The sequence below is a fragment of the Oxyura jamaicensis genome, chromosome 3 (genome assembly GCF_011077185.1).
Source record: "Oxyura jamaicensis isolate SHBP4307 breed ruddy duck chromosome 3, BPBGC_Ojam_1.0, whole genome shotgun sequence".
Lineage (NCBI taxonomy): Eukaryota > Metazoa > Chordata > Aves > Anseriformes > Anatidae > Oxyura > Oxyura jamaicensis.
The window spans coordinates 6,227,452-6,242,254 of NC_048895.1; the positions used below are offsets into that span (position 1 = coordinate 6,227,452).

Consider the following 14,803-nt stretch of genomic DNA (forward strand, 5'->3'; position numbering starts at 1 on the left):
AATTTTTTTTTTAAAAAGCCACTTTTGCCCGTGTTCACTTGCATCTTCTCCATCCCCTTCCTCACTGAAAAGTAAATAAAACACATCCTTAGCCATGTCAAAAAAGAAGGGAGAGGGGAAAAAATAAAAGCATTGTCCTCTGAATTATCACTTCTGTTCACTGCTTGTAGACATGGCGATCAAAATAGTGGAGAAAAATTATCCGTACTTTCCCCAGCTGTAACTATGGCCTTTCCAATGCCAGCACCTGCCCTTCCCTCACCCTCCTCGCTCTGAGGCAGACGTTTCTTTTCCACTCACTGAGATCTGATTGGTGGCAAGAGACACTTTGGTGCAACATCCTATTCTGAAGCACATGGCAGATATGAGATATCAATGGCAATCATCCCACCCATAATGTCAGCCCTAAAGAGAGATTTAATCCTACGATATTTGAAGACTTCGCAAGAACAAGTTTCCTTTTTTTTTTTTTTAATTCGACTGTGGGATTTCCTGTAACTGAAATAGTCTTCAAATTATTCTTTCCTGTTGGAAGGAAAATTTTGCTTCACAAAACGTACAGTGATGCCTCAGAGCACTTCTCACCTACCTCCTAGGAACAAAAAGTCACCACGAGAAAAAGTGCAGGAAGCAGAGAACTTGCACACTGCAAAGACCAAATGTAGGTCAAGCCTAATCTGCTTTGAATATATTTTTCCTCTGCACTGAAGAACCAGAGGTCAGCTTCTCTGCAGGCCAGGCTGTTCTGGGAGGGAGCGTGGCTCTCCTCCACCTCTAGGCTCCTTTCTAGGCTGCAGTTCAAAGCAGCCCCAAGTCCTGCAGCCAGCAGCAGAGCACAGGAATTAAAGAGATCTCACCCTAAACACTTTGGCTTTTCCTGAAGGATGGGGATGCAAAATGCAGGTTTATCCCAGACAGAGCGTTCATACAGTAACTGAAGCTAACTCGGAGGTGCTCACACAGCTGCAACCAAACCTGCAGCTGCAGGACATGTGCTGCAAGGTGCTGGGGAGAGTGGCTCCCCATGGGTCCCAGCGGAATCAGCTCCACCATCAGGTCAGTGAACTTGCCTCTGCAGACTGTGCTGTGTTCATGCGGTGAACCAAGCTTGTCAACACCGCAGCAACGGACTTCAGGGACTCACTAAAGGCAACCTCCGTATCTCCATAAAGAGAGATTAAGGCAGCAGCAGCTGCAGTGAGGAGCGCTTGCCAACAGCTCATTCACAAAGAGCAAGAAGTAGGGAAAAATCATCCATCAACATTGGTGTGAGTGCTGGCTTGCTAAAAAGCTGGTGAACCTTGAAACCTTGGAAGCGGTGTATGGGAGAGTCTTCGAAAGGCCTGATCCAGTCTGCAGTCTCTGGAAGTGTCTGGCACAAAGGGAACTCAGCAAACAGCAGTTTCAGCAGTGCAGGGGGAAGCAATTCCTTCCGCAGCAGGAAGCAAAGGCTCCTGTGAAACACGAGAGTGGGAAGGAAAGAATATGAGACTTCAATAAAGCCAGCTTTATACCTCAGAGTTACAGGAAACTGCTTGGAAAGGAAAGCGAATGAAAACACAACTATCCTGGGTGCTGACTAGTGACTCTAGGGCTAGGAGGGCTTTTTTTTTTTTATTCTCTCTAAGGAAAGAGGATTTTGTCCAGCAAGGACAGACCCAACAACCAAACCAAAACCAGCTCTGTAAGGCAAAGGTCCCTTCTCCCCAGCAGCCGATGACAAGGCATGTGGTGGTAGCACAAAGCTGTGGCAGGGGAGGGTCAGATGGGGCATTAGGGACAATTTCTTTGCTGTGAGGGTGGCCAGACACTGGGATGGGCTTCCTAGAGAGGGGGCTGATGACCTGTGCCTGCCAGCATCAAGAGGCACCTGGACAATGCCCTCAGTGTGCTAACTTTTGGTTAGCCCTGAAGAGGTCAGTCAGCTGGACTCTATATTTAAAGGCCCCTTCCAGCTGAGCTATTCTAAAATGCTGAAATCCAGGAAAATCCATTGCCATCAGCCCCCTCCTCAGGTTGTTTGAACTTAATCCATCAAGGAAAATGAAGCAAGTTTCCTCATCCTGCCCGTGCCCAGCCTCTTCGCTGAATCCCTGCTGAGCCTTCCTGAATGTCTGTCAGTAGATGACAAAACATTTCTCCAAGTGCAGCTTACAGATTGCTGCACAAAAATAGTTTATTTGCTTACAGTGCTGGGGATGCAGCATTACAGATGCTTTCAAGTCACTTGATGTATAGTACGACTACAACACGAGCTACTGGAGCAGAAAGTCTAAAAAGGAGGCGGGAACAAAAAATTCAGGGTCCCTTTAATGCTATAAAGCTTTCGTGGTTTTTTTTTTTCTTTATTTTTTAGTTCCCTAATGTGACACAAGAAGCTGCTTAGGAGTGCAGGGTAACATGTGGCTCCTGCATGGATCCCTTTAAGGATAAAAAGAGATTACATAAGAAATTACTTAGAAATTACTACATTTGTAGTAAGAAATTACTACATTTGTAATACTCCAATGTTTCTTTGCATTTGTAGCATAACTTTCAACATTAAGCCCGAAGATCTTTCATGACTATCTTAGTCACAAAGTGGCTTTTGAGGAAGTTTCTGGATACTCTGTGAAACCCCAGAAGATCACGAATTAGGGCTGCCTACATCACAAAATTATGCTCATCAACTGAGTCAGCACTGGAACAAGATTAGCATTAACAAGACTTGATAGACAATAACAAGACAAATTTAAGGTACTGCAAAAAGTTTATTACGGTGCAGATGAACCGTGCAATGGTTGGCACTGGAAAAATTACTACAGGGTGAGTTATAAGCTAATTTTCAAAGATGTCTTGCATCAACTTCGAACACTTGAATGAAAAATGGGTGTTGCAGAAGTGAAAGGGTTTTGAGCCCAATTTTGCTTTTAGCTAGATGTGCTGTTACGGCAGCTCTTAATGAGATCTGGTCCTAGAGCTGAGGATCAGAGCAGTAACATGCCTTTTTTTTAAGAAAAAAATAATAGTGTTGATTCAGAGCTTGGTGGAGGAGTAAAGTTATATAAAAAGAGTTCTTAAAAAAATATATATTTTTTACACCTATATCTTGGTAGCTGTCAGCCTTTTGTAAGTTAAAACTGGTCAAGTTCTCCACGACCTCCTTCCCTGAAGTGACCCATTGCCATTTGGGATACCTTGGCTTTTTTGCCTGCCCCCCAAAGCCCCCTCAGAGAGCTATCTCTTTTTGGAGGATGACAGCCCTCAGTGCTTCTGCAGACCGCCTCCGCCAAAAGCAGGGACGGTATGACATCCACAGCCAGAGGTGACCAAAACTAGTGACCATTACAATGATATTTCTACTCCATGGCACCCCTGAGGCCTCAGACCTTTGGGGTGGGAACAGCTTCTGCCCCCAGAAGTGCCCCTTTGCTGGACTTACCAGTGGGGAAACATCACTCCCTCCAGCACTCCTCCTTTCAGCCTCCTTTCTCCAAAGCTGTTCTGCCTTGCTACTGTTTTGCTCCAATTTTAGCCATCTCTTACACGGCCGCTGAGAATCAGCTCCCCAGACCTCCCCTGGCAGAGCTAAATAAGTTGGTGCTATAGCAAAAACAGCACCATATGGCAGTTGTTTGATCTCTAAGCAGGAGTTACCGTTTTTTGAAAACTGATGAGCTCCTCCTGTCTAGAAAGTTCTCCCCCCTTCCCAGACACCGCAAGCTTGTTTGTGCACTGCACATGTCCCCGGTGGCCAGGATAGGGAAACTTTAGAGGTTTGTTCTAGGCAGTCACTAATTCCTGACACATGACCCACAAGCTGCAGTGGCAAGTATTGTTTTTGCAAGATGATCTGGGGTTGAGTTTTCCTCACCAGGAACATTTCCAGTCTTTGATTCTCAGGTATCCACAGCCAACGTTTTTTTTCCTGCACATTTCATGGGGTATAGACCCAAACTGCAGCCACTATATTTGCACATAACCTCAGGGACATTATATATAGAAGACAGTTTAACATTCAGCCACAAGATTGGGACATACCACATTGATACTCTGCTTTTAAGAGCCTCGGACATTATCTTAGCATAATTCTGCAGGCCAACAATTCTTGTTGAATGCATCTGTGACATTTGTAGCTATACCGAAATCACTGAAGTACAGCAGAAGGATTGAGCCTCTCCTGGGACGTGCTGCGGTGCTCACTGACCTGCCCCACAGAGCCAACAGGAGACAGATGCCCAGTTGGGTACGCTTCGTGTACCACACGCTGGCATGGACTGACTGCATCTGAAGCACAAAAAAGGATGAGCTGAGACACAAGGAGAGGGAGAGTAAGCATGATTTTCCTGCGCAAGATGCTGGCTCTGCTTTCTTTCTTCATGCTGTGCAACTATTTGCTAAAGGAAATCATTTTGCTAAGACGCTACACTTCCTTTGTGGAATTACTCTTTAAATGCTGATTCTCCATCTGGTGCACAGCTCCAGATTTTGAAAGATATTTAGGGACCTGGCTCCCAACAATTTCAAATAGATGTCTGAGTTGTTTTAAAAATTAAACTCCTCTGTCTTTACGTGCACATATGAGTTTAATTCCAGATTTTTAGCAGGGGGGAACCACTATAGAAGTCATCTGGAAGTCACGCAAGAAAGACTCAACCTTGAAACAGGACACAGATCATTTACCTTGAAAGGGAGGTTTCTGACCACATCTGCCTCCTACACAAGGATAACAGTGTGTTACGCCAAAGAGTTCACCTGTTTATTACAAACAGGTTCTCAAGCACAAACACATGAAAGACGAGATCTCTTCTCACCACGTGCTTCAGAAGAGGGCTTACTTTACACAAATTCACTTGCCTCTAACATCTGGCTCCCAGGAAGCTTGGCTCCGAGCCCTACAAGAAGTACCAACTTTCACACTAGCTGAGGTATGTGGAGTGAGTAGGAGTAGGAAACTGCCTCAGTGAGGACTTCCCTATAGGCAGCTGCCTGTCAAAGCTCCTATCATCTCGGGGGGTCAGGCATGGAACCACAAGGGTAGGGTAGAAAGGGCTGGAGACACCAACACAGGCAGTGCTCTCTGGTCTTCACCGAGGCTCCTGGACCTCCACCCCTCACCACTGCCTTCACTTTAGCCCTCTGACAAGTCTGCAAGTCACTGATTGGAAAGATGCCTTGACAATAAATAGTCTTGATAGGACTGAGCTGCTGACTGCTTCCACATTTTCTCCTTGTCAGTAACTTAGAAATATTGCACCTTCGCCATAGGAACTCCACGAGTTAAATTTCCCCAGACTGTTCATTTTTAAACAAGTCTTTTTCATCCACATATTTTCACACTCACACCATATTTATACATGCATTCACATTTTGAATCCTTCAGGTTCTATAATTTAAAGGAAGTTATTTTAAAGATTCTTTAAAAAGGAAACACTTTTTGAGTCATCTATCCATGAAGTTGAGCACATTCACTATCATGAGTCTATCCACAGAGGGCTCCAAGGGAGACCAAACCTAAAATGAATAGCTGTCCTAAAAACCTTTTGAGGTATGAACAATAATGGAAGACCAATCTGTAAGAATCTTTCAGGGCTGATGAATGACTTATTGGAAATTTGAACTAATCTCCCCACAGGTGAAGGTCCCAAGCAGCTTTCTTGTTTTTTGTATGAAGCCTGAACTCAGACATCATGGCAAAGGCACATAATGCACAAGCACAAGAAATGTAACAAATCACTGTAAGTCAGTCATATATTCTACTTTTCTGTCACCATGGGATCTTCCAGAAAATTGGAATCTCACTGCAGCTTTCATTTCTCATCACAGTTCCAACAAATTGCCATGGAGCTGATATGCGGCTGTTTTAAATTTTCTGTTGAAGCAACTAATGCAAGCCCATCGTTCACCCTCTGTATGAAAATTAAGATTCAGCACAGTGCCAAATTTTCTTTTTCGATATGCAGAGGTCTAAAAAGTTTGCTCCAAGAAACGATTAGCTCTTTCATTCACCTTCAGACCTGTTCATTCTGTCTTCCTTCACGCTACCCGAGTATTTGTGCACTGTCCCTGTCATCTCAAGATAGCACCAGCACAGACTGAACCAATTAAAACCACTTAAAACAACGTATTCAAGTAAGACTGCACCTTAACATTATTCATTTCCAGAGGTCATTAAATAAAAACCTTTCATATTTGTTTTCTTAATAGCTTTGTATGTTTTGCCATATTTGGGTGAAAACTAGCAAACTGCTGTATCTCATGAGAGTCCCGATGACACTGATAACTTTGACATACAGCCTACGTTCTGCTGGTGTTTACAGAGCGGGGCATTTTTGGTCCCGGCAGCCCCAAAAACACCCGTGTAACCATGTAAGCAGCAGTCACTGCCTGCAGACCACATCGGCACAACAGCTTGGGAAGGGCGCTGACAGCCCTCACCATGGCTCTGGAAAGAGCAGAGCATAACCCTGCTTTGCCCGTGGGAGCAGGCATTCAGGGAAGATGAGCAGCAGCCCATCCCTGGGGAGGCAGGGAAGCCAAAACTCCATCCTGGGGGAAAGCAACCCTAGTGGGCCAAGGGTACCACAGCTTCCATCACAAGCTCCAGGAAGAGGATTTTCTTCCTGAAGGCAAGGCTGCAGGACAGTGGCTGGAAGTGGCTGGCAGGTGAGGAAGAAACACTGCCCTGGGGAATAGACAGAGACCAGGTTAAAACCATATCCCCATTTTGGTGGATTTGAGGTCAGAAAGAGAGCCCTGGTCTTTCCTCATTCCCCTTCCTTCATGAAGGAAACGTGCTTCTCCTGGCCCTCCCAGGTCTGCAATATTCATTTCCTCCACACTGGGGTTTGATGCAGGACCAGGCGGTAGCTCCCAGCCAAAGTGAAGCCTGCTGGCCACCGCACAAGTTGCTTATGTACTGCTGTCCTCAGAGTCCTTTGTATAGCCACCGCACCTGCTCCCTCAGACCCAGGGGGAAGAACAAGCAGCACTGGTGGCCTGAGGGAGTACCGCAGTTGTTTTGCAGCAGCTCAGACTTGTTGTACTACATCCTCAGCTCACAGACTTCAGCTATGTCAAGCAGCAGAAATTCATCGCTGCCAGCAGGGTACTGCTGCAGGAAAAGCAACCTTGGCTTTGACAGGGCGGGAGGAGAGGAAAGAGAGCTGAGGATTTCGTGAATTGTGCTTTGCTGCTGGCCTCAAACACTCACACGGCAGCACCTCAGTGGCTCTCACAGCCTGCCAGGATTAGTTCTTTCCTGAGAAAGCGCTGCGCTTGGGGGAGAAGAGCAGCTGAAGGGACAGGAGACAATCCCAGAAATGCCATACCTCGCCCCATGTCTAGGGTCTACGGAAAGCTCTTCCTCCCCTTGTTGCACTCCTTGGTGTTAGAAAAATAAGTCAAGTGCCCGCTGAACAACCACACTGGGGCAAAGGAAAAAGCATCAAGAAGCACTGGCACATGTGCCAAGCCAGGGCTGTGGCAAATCCATGCTGCCACACAGCAGCGATGTGTTGAGCGTGGTGTCTTGTGCTTCCCATCCACGGCAGCCCCAGCCCCACTGATATATCTGCTGTTCTCCCACAGGACTCTGGTCACCATAGCTTTAAATATTTTGCTTCCTTCTAAGCATGGTATCCAAGAAGGAGGCAGCTGAAGAGCACAGAGGTCAGGGATTTTTCGATTCAGACAGGTTATTTTGTTAGCAGGGTACATCACTGCTCTCACCCGTTGCCTCCCGCCTCCTTCCCCTCCCTGTCCTTCCCCCACAGGACACTCCTGATGTTTAGGCACTAATGAAGCAGCTTATGGGACTCTGAGGACCACTTATCAGAAATTCTAGATCTATTTTAAAGGCCTGTTTCATTCACAATTGCAAAAACTTCTCTCCTAAAGGTACTCCTCATCAACTGATTTATTGGTTAGAGTGGATGCAATTTAGTTGAGAAGTAGAGAAATGTCTCTGCTGTGTTACTATAAAGAGAGGGGGTGATCAATATTCACCTGCATGCTTGCCCACCACCCACAAGGACAGCTGCTCCAACACATGGGAAGAGATAAGTAGGGCACAAAACAAAGATTGCATCCTCTCACCCCCTTTATAGGGCAAACAACTTTTAAAAAGGCAAAAGAGAAAGACTGCTAGAGCAGTGCAATCGTAGCCCGGAGTTTTCCCCCACCATTCACAACTCACCACTGCTGCTGAACAAGCCTGTGCCTGGGCGAGCAGCATAAAGGGGCACTGATGAATTGTATCCACAAAGCATGACTGGGAGCAGAATGAGGTTGCTTTTGGTAGGTTGTCCTGTACCTCGCTTAAGTAATTTGGTATCAGAGGCGGCTTTGGTGTTCTGCTTTCTGTAGGAGAGTCACAGGCCCACAGAAATAACAAAGACAGCAGTTACCTTTACATACACCAGCATTTTGAGGTTCTCAGCCAAACTAGACTCAAGAATGGATTTGGCCAGCTTGAAGGTTCAGACCTCTAACCTGGTTGGAAAACAACCTCACAGGCCTGATGTGCCCAGGGATTTGGGTTGCCTCAGGTCTATGATAGCTCCAGTTTTAATTTTGCCCTGTCTGGAAGAGGCAGATTGATGAGAACAAGGACAAGACACGTTATCGGGGGATGGTGGAACCAACATCACATCCCTCCCTTCCCAAGCTGTCCACGTATGACCCCTCATCAATGCTGTGTGCTCTGGAACTCCTCAGGCCTAGAAAGACTGTTTCAATGACTGAAAGAATCCTAAGAGATCTCTAAGGGAACAAAGCGATGGACGTGCCTGAGCCATGCTACTTCTGAAGACTCTACAAGTGAAGTAATCTGTGCAGTCTGCTCTAGTGAATCACAGGGAACAGAGGCACCTCTGTTAGCTGGTCTGCCAGCACTTCAGAGATCAATGCAAGTAAACAGACAACCGTCAAGAACAGGGAGGGGGGAAGTGTCTGGATTTTCCCCAGAAAGTAAGCTGAACAGTAATCCTGCCCCAGCATCAGTTCGAAACTGACAGTTGGTTTTCCTGAGAGCTCATTTAAGCTCCGATTCCAGCAGATCCTTACACAAACCTGCTGTGGGTATAAGAGCACGAAGTACTTTCCTCCCTTTGCACCACCCTCTCACAGCTGCTGTGGGATTGCAGCTAAGAGCTGCAGAGCCCTTCAGAAAGGGACAGAAGACATATATGCAGTATACTGGTAGCCTTATAGCCAGCCCAACCAATGCCGTTGGGCTTGCACACAGCAAGCAGCCACCTGCCCCTCATTAAAAGCCTTGCTGTCACCCACTCTTCCTGGGAAAGCTAGCTGTCACCATTGCTAAGAACTGACATTACAAGCTGGTGCCAGTACTGGTGCTTTTCCCTTCCTGGCTAAATAAATAATGACAGCAGTACCCTTCATATGAGAAGGAAACCTGTAATTAAGAACTCAGTCAGGTTCTGATCTAATTGGCTTCTCCTAGGGGAAGGGGAGACTCAGCAACGTGTTTTGTACACTGAGAACCAAACAGGACTCCAGAAAATGATACCTTAGGAAGTTGTTGGGGTCCTTTCCAGGAGGACAGGAAGCACAAGGGAAGAGAAACATACACAATCCACCATCAGAAGAAAATATTTAAGGTTTTTCACTTAATGTTTACAAGTTTAATTTTTTGAAATGGATGCCTTCTCCTCTGAAGACATACGACTTGCAAGACTCAATAAAAACATACCCTCTGAAGCAGCCAGCTGCTGCCTGCCATCTCCCCCACACCAATACAAAGCAATATAGAAAGTGAGCTAAATTACTGCAGCATCTTCCCTTGCTTTGTTTACAGATTAATTTTATTTTGCTTGACCTCAGTAGCCCTTTCAACTTTTTATTTACTTTCACCAGGCTTCTGAGGAGTACTTTCTTCTGAAGGCATGGATCGCAGGACTGCATTGCACAGTCCTATTTCTTCCACCCAGAAGTTTTGATGCTGGTTAGGCAATGCTGCTACAGCACAGGTTACCCCCAGATCAACCCCTTCCACCACCTCAAGCCAACAAACCAGTCTTGGACCATGTGCTCCAAGAACAGCAACAAAATGCTGGGACTTCCTCCACCATGTAAATTTTGGCTTGGAATTGGAAAGGATAGTTGGGCAAGTTACACTTTTAGTTAATTTCCACCTGAGATTTCTATCCTATTATCCACTGTTGATATAATTTCTCACTAAACTACCCTTGAATCTTAAACCAGCATGTTCCCTGCAGCAGACTTCAGAATATTTTCAAGCCTCCTGGTTGTTTTTGACTCATGGAAGAGCAAACTACAACACCAAAAAACAAGTAAACAGCCACCAAGCAGCCTTCCTGGTCTCATAATCATCACTGATGTCTCTTCCATAACCAGTAGTCCTGGGAGAACAAATGGGTGAACCTGGCAGTGCGTAGGTTGATTCCCCAAAACTGAGCTCTCAACTTCACTTACCTGAAATGTACAGCACTATGAAAGGAAAGACTTTATATTTTGAGACAAAAATCTAATCCCCTTCTCAGGTGAAAACAGCTAATTCACAGCTATTTACAGGCAAAGCTTATTGCACTAGATCAGGGGTACTGTGATCTTCCCATTCCCTCACAGCTTCCACAGAGGATGAAAGATGTGGGCCAGATCTTGACCTGATGCACTGCCCTAGGAAGGGAGCCATCAGAAGGAATCTGTGCTTGGGTGAGCACTTGACCCAATGAGCTGCCCTGTGTCTGGTTTGTTTGCAGGGCCACTTAGCAAAGCAATAACTGCACTGTCCTACCAAGCATTCCTACCACAGAACAACTTCACACACACCCTATAACCATACTGGGAGACTGCAGACCACTTGCTTACAGCAGAAACCCTGCACCAGCTCATGAGGAGGTGGCTCCGAGCGCCACTCAATGTACAGTTGTGTTCAGTTTGCAGAGCACAGGTTTTCTGTGCAAGGACACTATTCACATGCAGCAACATACATGCACAGAAAACCTGTGCTGTATGGCTCTGGTGGTAGTCTAGCCTAATATGTAGAGTAGGAGCAGGAGTGAGGAGAGACAGAAAATTAATCTCTTCCCACCTGCATCATCTCCCCAGTAAGGCAGTTATGAGACTCTCTCTAGAAAAATCAGCATCAGGAAAAATTGTTTCCCCAGAGAGGCTGAGTTATGACCAGCAGCATATCAGTGTAAATACCTCCAGAACTCCTGAAGTAAAAATAGCCATTACCTGGCACAGCCTGGGAGTTCTCAGCATACAGGGAAAGCCTACTGAAAGCAGGAAGGCATAGAGCAGAAATGGCTGCTTTCTACTGCCTTCTGCCAGGCATTAGACTGCAGACTCACTGGGTAGGGAATACCTCAGTCATTGTATTTGCACACGACAAGCTGTGCTCAGTCTTGCTTTAGGCACTACTGCCACACTAGTTATTTATACCAGAGTTATCTTCAGGTTGTGATACACACACCCCTCCCAAAGCCCCAGCGCTACCCCTCTGGAAAGTGCTATAGACCAAGAAAGAAAAGAAAAAAAAAAGAAAAAGAGGCTTTCTATAGTGTTTAGAAAGTCAACATGTATAACTCAATAATAACAGAACTGTAACTTTAGAAGATTCAGGTTATATCCTGCTGAATTCTCCTGCATTGACAGACAACCACTTCACACACTGCTTTACTCCAGATGCCATCCTATAAACACTGACAGAGCTAAACTGTAGTTTTGCCCCAGTAGGATGGCTCAGAACAACAACAACATAAACTCTACTGGAAGCCTTGTTCTTCCCTGCATTCTGATTTTTAGTGCAGGCAGGTGGAGCCGAGGGCTCCAGCCAGCACAGTGTTTTGCTGGCTAGGGATGCAGCAGTCTGAACAGAGATTGCTCAGAGCACAGGAAGGGTTGCTAGCAGATTGGTTTTGAAAGATCTCTAATACAGCCAGAAGGAGAGAATTCATTTACTCAGAAAAGACAGACCATTTTCAGTAATATCAATAAAATCTTTCAATCTCTACCCCCAAATCCCCACTGAAAATTTAGCAGAGATTTATTATTAGCTGGCTGAGACGTGCAATTAAAATACAACATTAGAAGATACCTAGGTGAATTCAGCACCTTGTGTGGATACGCAGCAACAAATTAGTTCTCCGGCAGTGTGTGGGAGAATTCCTCCCTGCTGTGGATTCATACCCAGTACCAGGCAAAGCTCCTCCAGCTTATCGCCAAATAAGCAGTGGGACTGGTGCATAGGATGGCAGCAGTCCCAATTTCTGTGCAGGAAGAAAACAGTGCCAGTGTAATTTCTCATACAGGTAGACTAGATGCATCTCCTTTTCTCCAAGGAAATGTCATGCCAAATATTAATACACGCAGGATGATTCTCCCTTCAGCCTGTTCTGTATTGTTTTCTGTTTATGGGTGAAAAACAGAAAAGTGCAGAGCCTTGACCCTCTCCCAAGAGAAAAAAAAAAACTAAATCCCCCCCACAGACCATTACAGAGCCAAATCCCAATACCTTTGCTCACACCCCGAGTTTCCTTCAGCTTTTAATATGAATAAGGCTGTGCAAGGAACGACGACCCCATGCCATGAAGTTTTAAGTCTATTTTGTTGAGCAGGCCCTGTGCCAACACGGGAGGGCACAGCAACACTGCCCTACCCATGCAGGGTCACATCCTGGCTCCTAATAGAAGCATTTACATGGGGAACAAGGGAAGCAATGGAGAAGCCAAGAAAAATTCCTGGGAGGACTCCACAAAGCTAATCAGGCAGAAAGCTTAGCATATGATCCAGCTCCCCTGACACCAGGGGAGGCTGCTCCTGCACTGGCCCGCTCTGCACTGTCGCAATGTTTGGTCCATTTTCTACCCCCTGGGGCTAGAGGCATAATGCAGAAAGCTGGGTGTTTAAATAGCTGAGAGCTAGTAGCATGCTCCAAAGGGATCACTTTGAATTTCTTTGAGTACTGTGTGTTTGGGGCTGGACGCCCAACGAAGTCAAATAGCTGAGGTTTCTGACACCCCGGCACTGCTGAAATCTCCCAGATGAACGATTCCTGCCTTGAAAGGACCTTGGCTCCAGCGTGAAGCTATTTCTGCCTTAGCGTGATCGATCCTGCAAGCCTGCTAGGTTTGTGCAGAAGATCTCGGATCAGCTGAAGGGTATGTTCTGCAGAGAGGCTCCAGCACCGAGACAGAAAGCAATGCACGCAGCAAGGCAGCGGGGCCACATGCCAGGTGACTCACAGGAACAAGGGGAAGCTCAGAAACCAAATGCAAGATTTAACTACTGTCTAGGCCTTCCCTGTAGACCTTTCAGGCTCAAGGGAGGCTTGTGGGGCAGGCTTCCAGCCCTCTGGAAACAGGAGCATTTCAGCTCCCTCTGCAGCACAACAGCTGCAGTCCTGCCAGCCCCAGGGGCTCTGCACCACATCAGGGCACAGCTGGGAAGGCAGAAGGGACATCCTGGAGAAAAACAGGAGGAATACAACCAGGATATTTTTCATATTTAGACTTCTTGTGTGAAAGCAGATGTGACTTCGGGCACTGCTCAGCTGAATGTCTCCCCTGCTCTGGAGACAGGTGAAGCTTCACCCCTTCTCCCCCTTCAACTGTTATAATCAAGAGCCAGATACAAACCTAATCATATCTTAGCCAGGCTTACATGAGTGCAGGGTGGTGAAAAACCCCACAGGAACAGATCATGCCCATAAACACCTCAGATACCTGTTTCAGATCCTCTGGTGAGTATGTACTGATGGAGTTTGGAGTAAGAACAAGAGAAAAGCAAACGCTCGAGCATGTTTGGTATTGAGGGACAGCCAGTCCTGTGACAGCACCCAGGTAGTGCTGAGAAGTGGAGATCATATTGAGCACTCTGGGGGGGTTAAGCCTTTGAGCAGAACCCCTCCCTTCCTTAAGGGGAGAGAGAGAGAACCAGCATCAACAGCCAATAGATACACCAAAGGCTTAACCTCCCCCCACCTCTGGGTGTAGGAAAAGACAAATAGCAAACCAAAAATCTAAACCATGATCAGAAAAGGTGTGGGAAAGAGGCTGCTGTGCCTTGGAGGTGCTCCTAGGGCCACCCCACCCCTCATTTCTGGAGCAACCAAAGAACCCCAGCCCCCTTGCTAAGCAAGTTACTGCAGAGGTGTTACCAAGTCCATTTCCCACCCACCTCCCCCTGCACCTTTTCTTCTTCCAAGACTCACGAAGCCTGCAGAGAAGCACATGAGGAGGCCCTGACTCCTCTACCCAGCCACAAAGCCACAGCGACAGCCTTGCTCCCAGCACAGCAGTCAAGGCCCACAGCACCCCATGAGCCCCCAGCAGTGAGCAATGGAAGCACCAGACGCCAACGGTCTACTTCAATCTCCCAGTTATCTGCATCACCCTGCTCACAAGGAATATATTATTCACAAGCTATGGCTTAAGAACCATTGCTTCAACTGTAGTAAGCAATACTAAAGTAACAAGCCAAACAGAATTTATATATGTTATTATTTCTCTAGTCACCTTTTAGCTCCACCTCTTGCTTTGGAAAAGTGCAGGGAGATGAACGAGGAAGCGCCAGTCCCCAGACATCTTTCAGAAGCAGATTTGACACAAGCCAGACAGGTGCCACAGGCCTGCTCCAAGGCCAAGAGCAAGAAGCAGCACTGCTGGAGCCTCTGGTGGGAGCTGGGAAGGCAACTGAGCCTCATAACAAGGGCTGGAATGGGCTTCACAGGTGTCACATGTCAGACACATCCACCTAGGGGTGCTCATTTGTGGTCTGTGCAAGCTCTCAGGGACCCCTCTTTATAAAGGGTCTTTTTTTTATTATTTTTTAT

General features: G+C 46.5%; 1 long non-coding RNA gene across 1 annotated transcript; it reads right to left on the reverse strand.

Moving 5' to 3' along the window:
• Positions 1–757: 757 nt before the first annotated feature.
• On the reverse strand, positions 758–14,602 carry LOC118165324. The gene is made up of 2 exons (XR_004749987.1): positions 14,487–14,602; positions 758–1,454 (listed from the first exon to the last, which is right to left on the reverse strand). It is a non-coding gene; the product is annotated as an uncharacterized LOC118165324 (long non-coding RNA).
• Between the last annotated feature and the right edge of the window lie 201 nt (positions 14,603–14,803).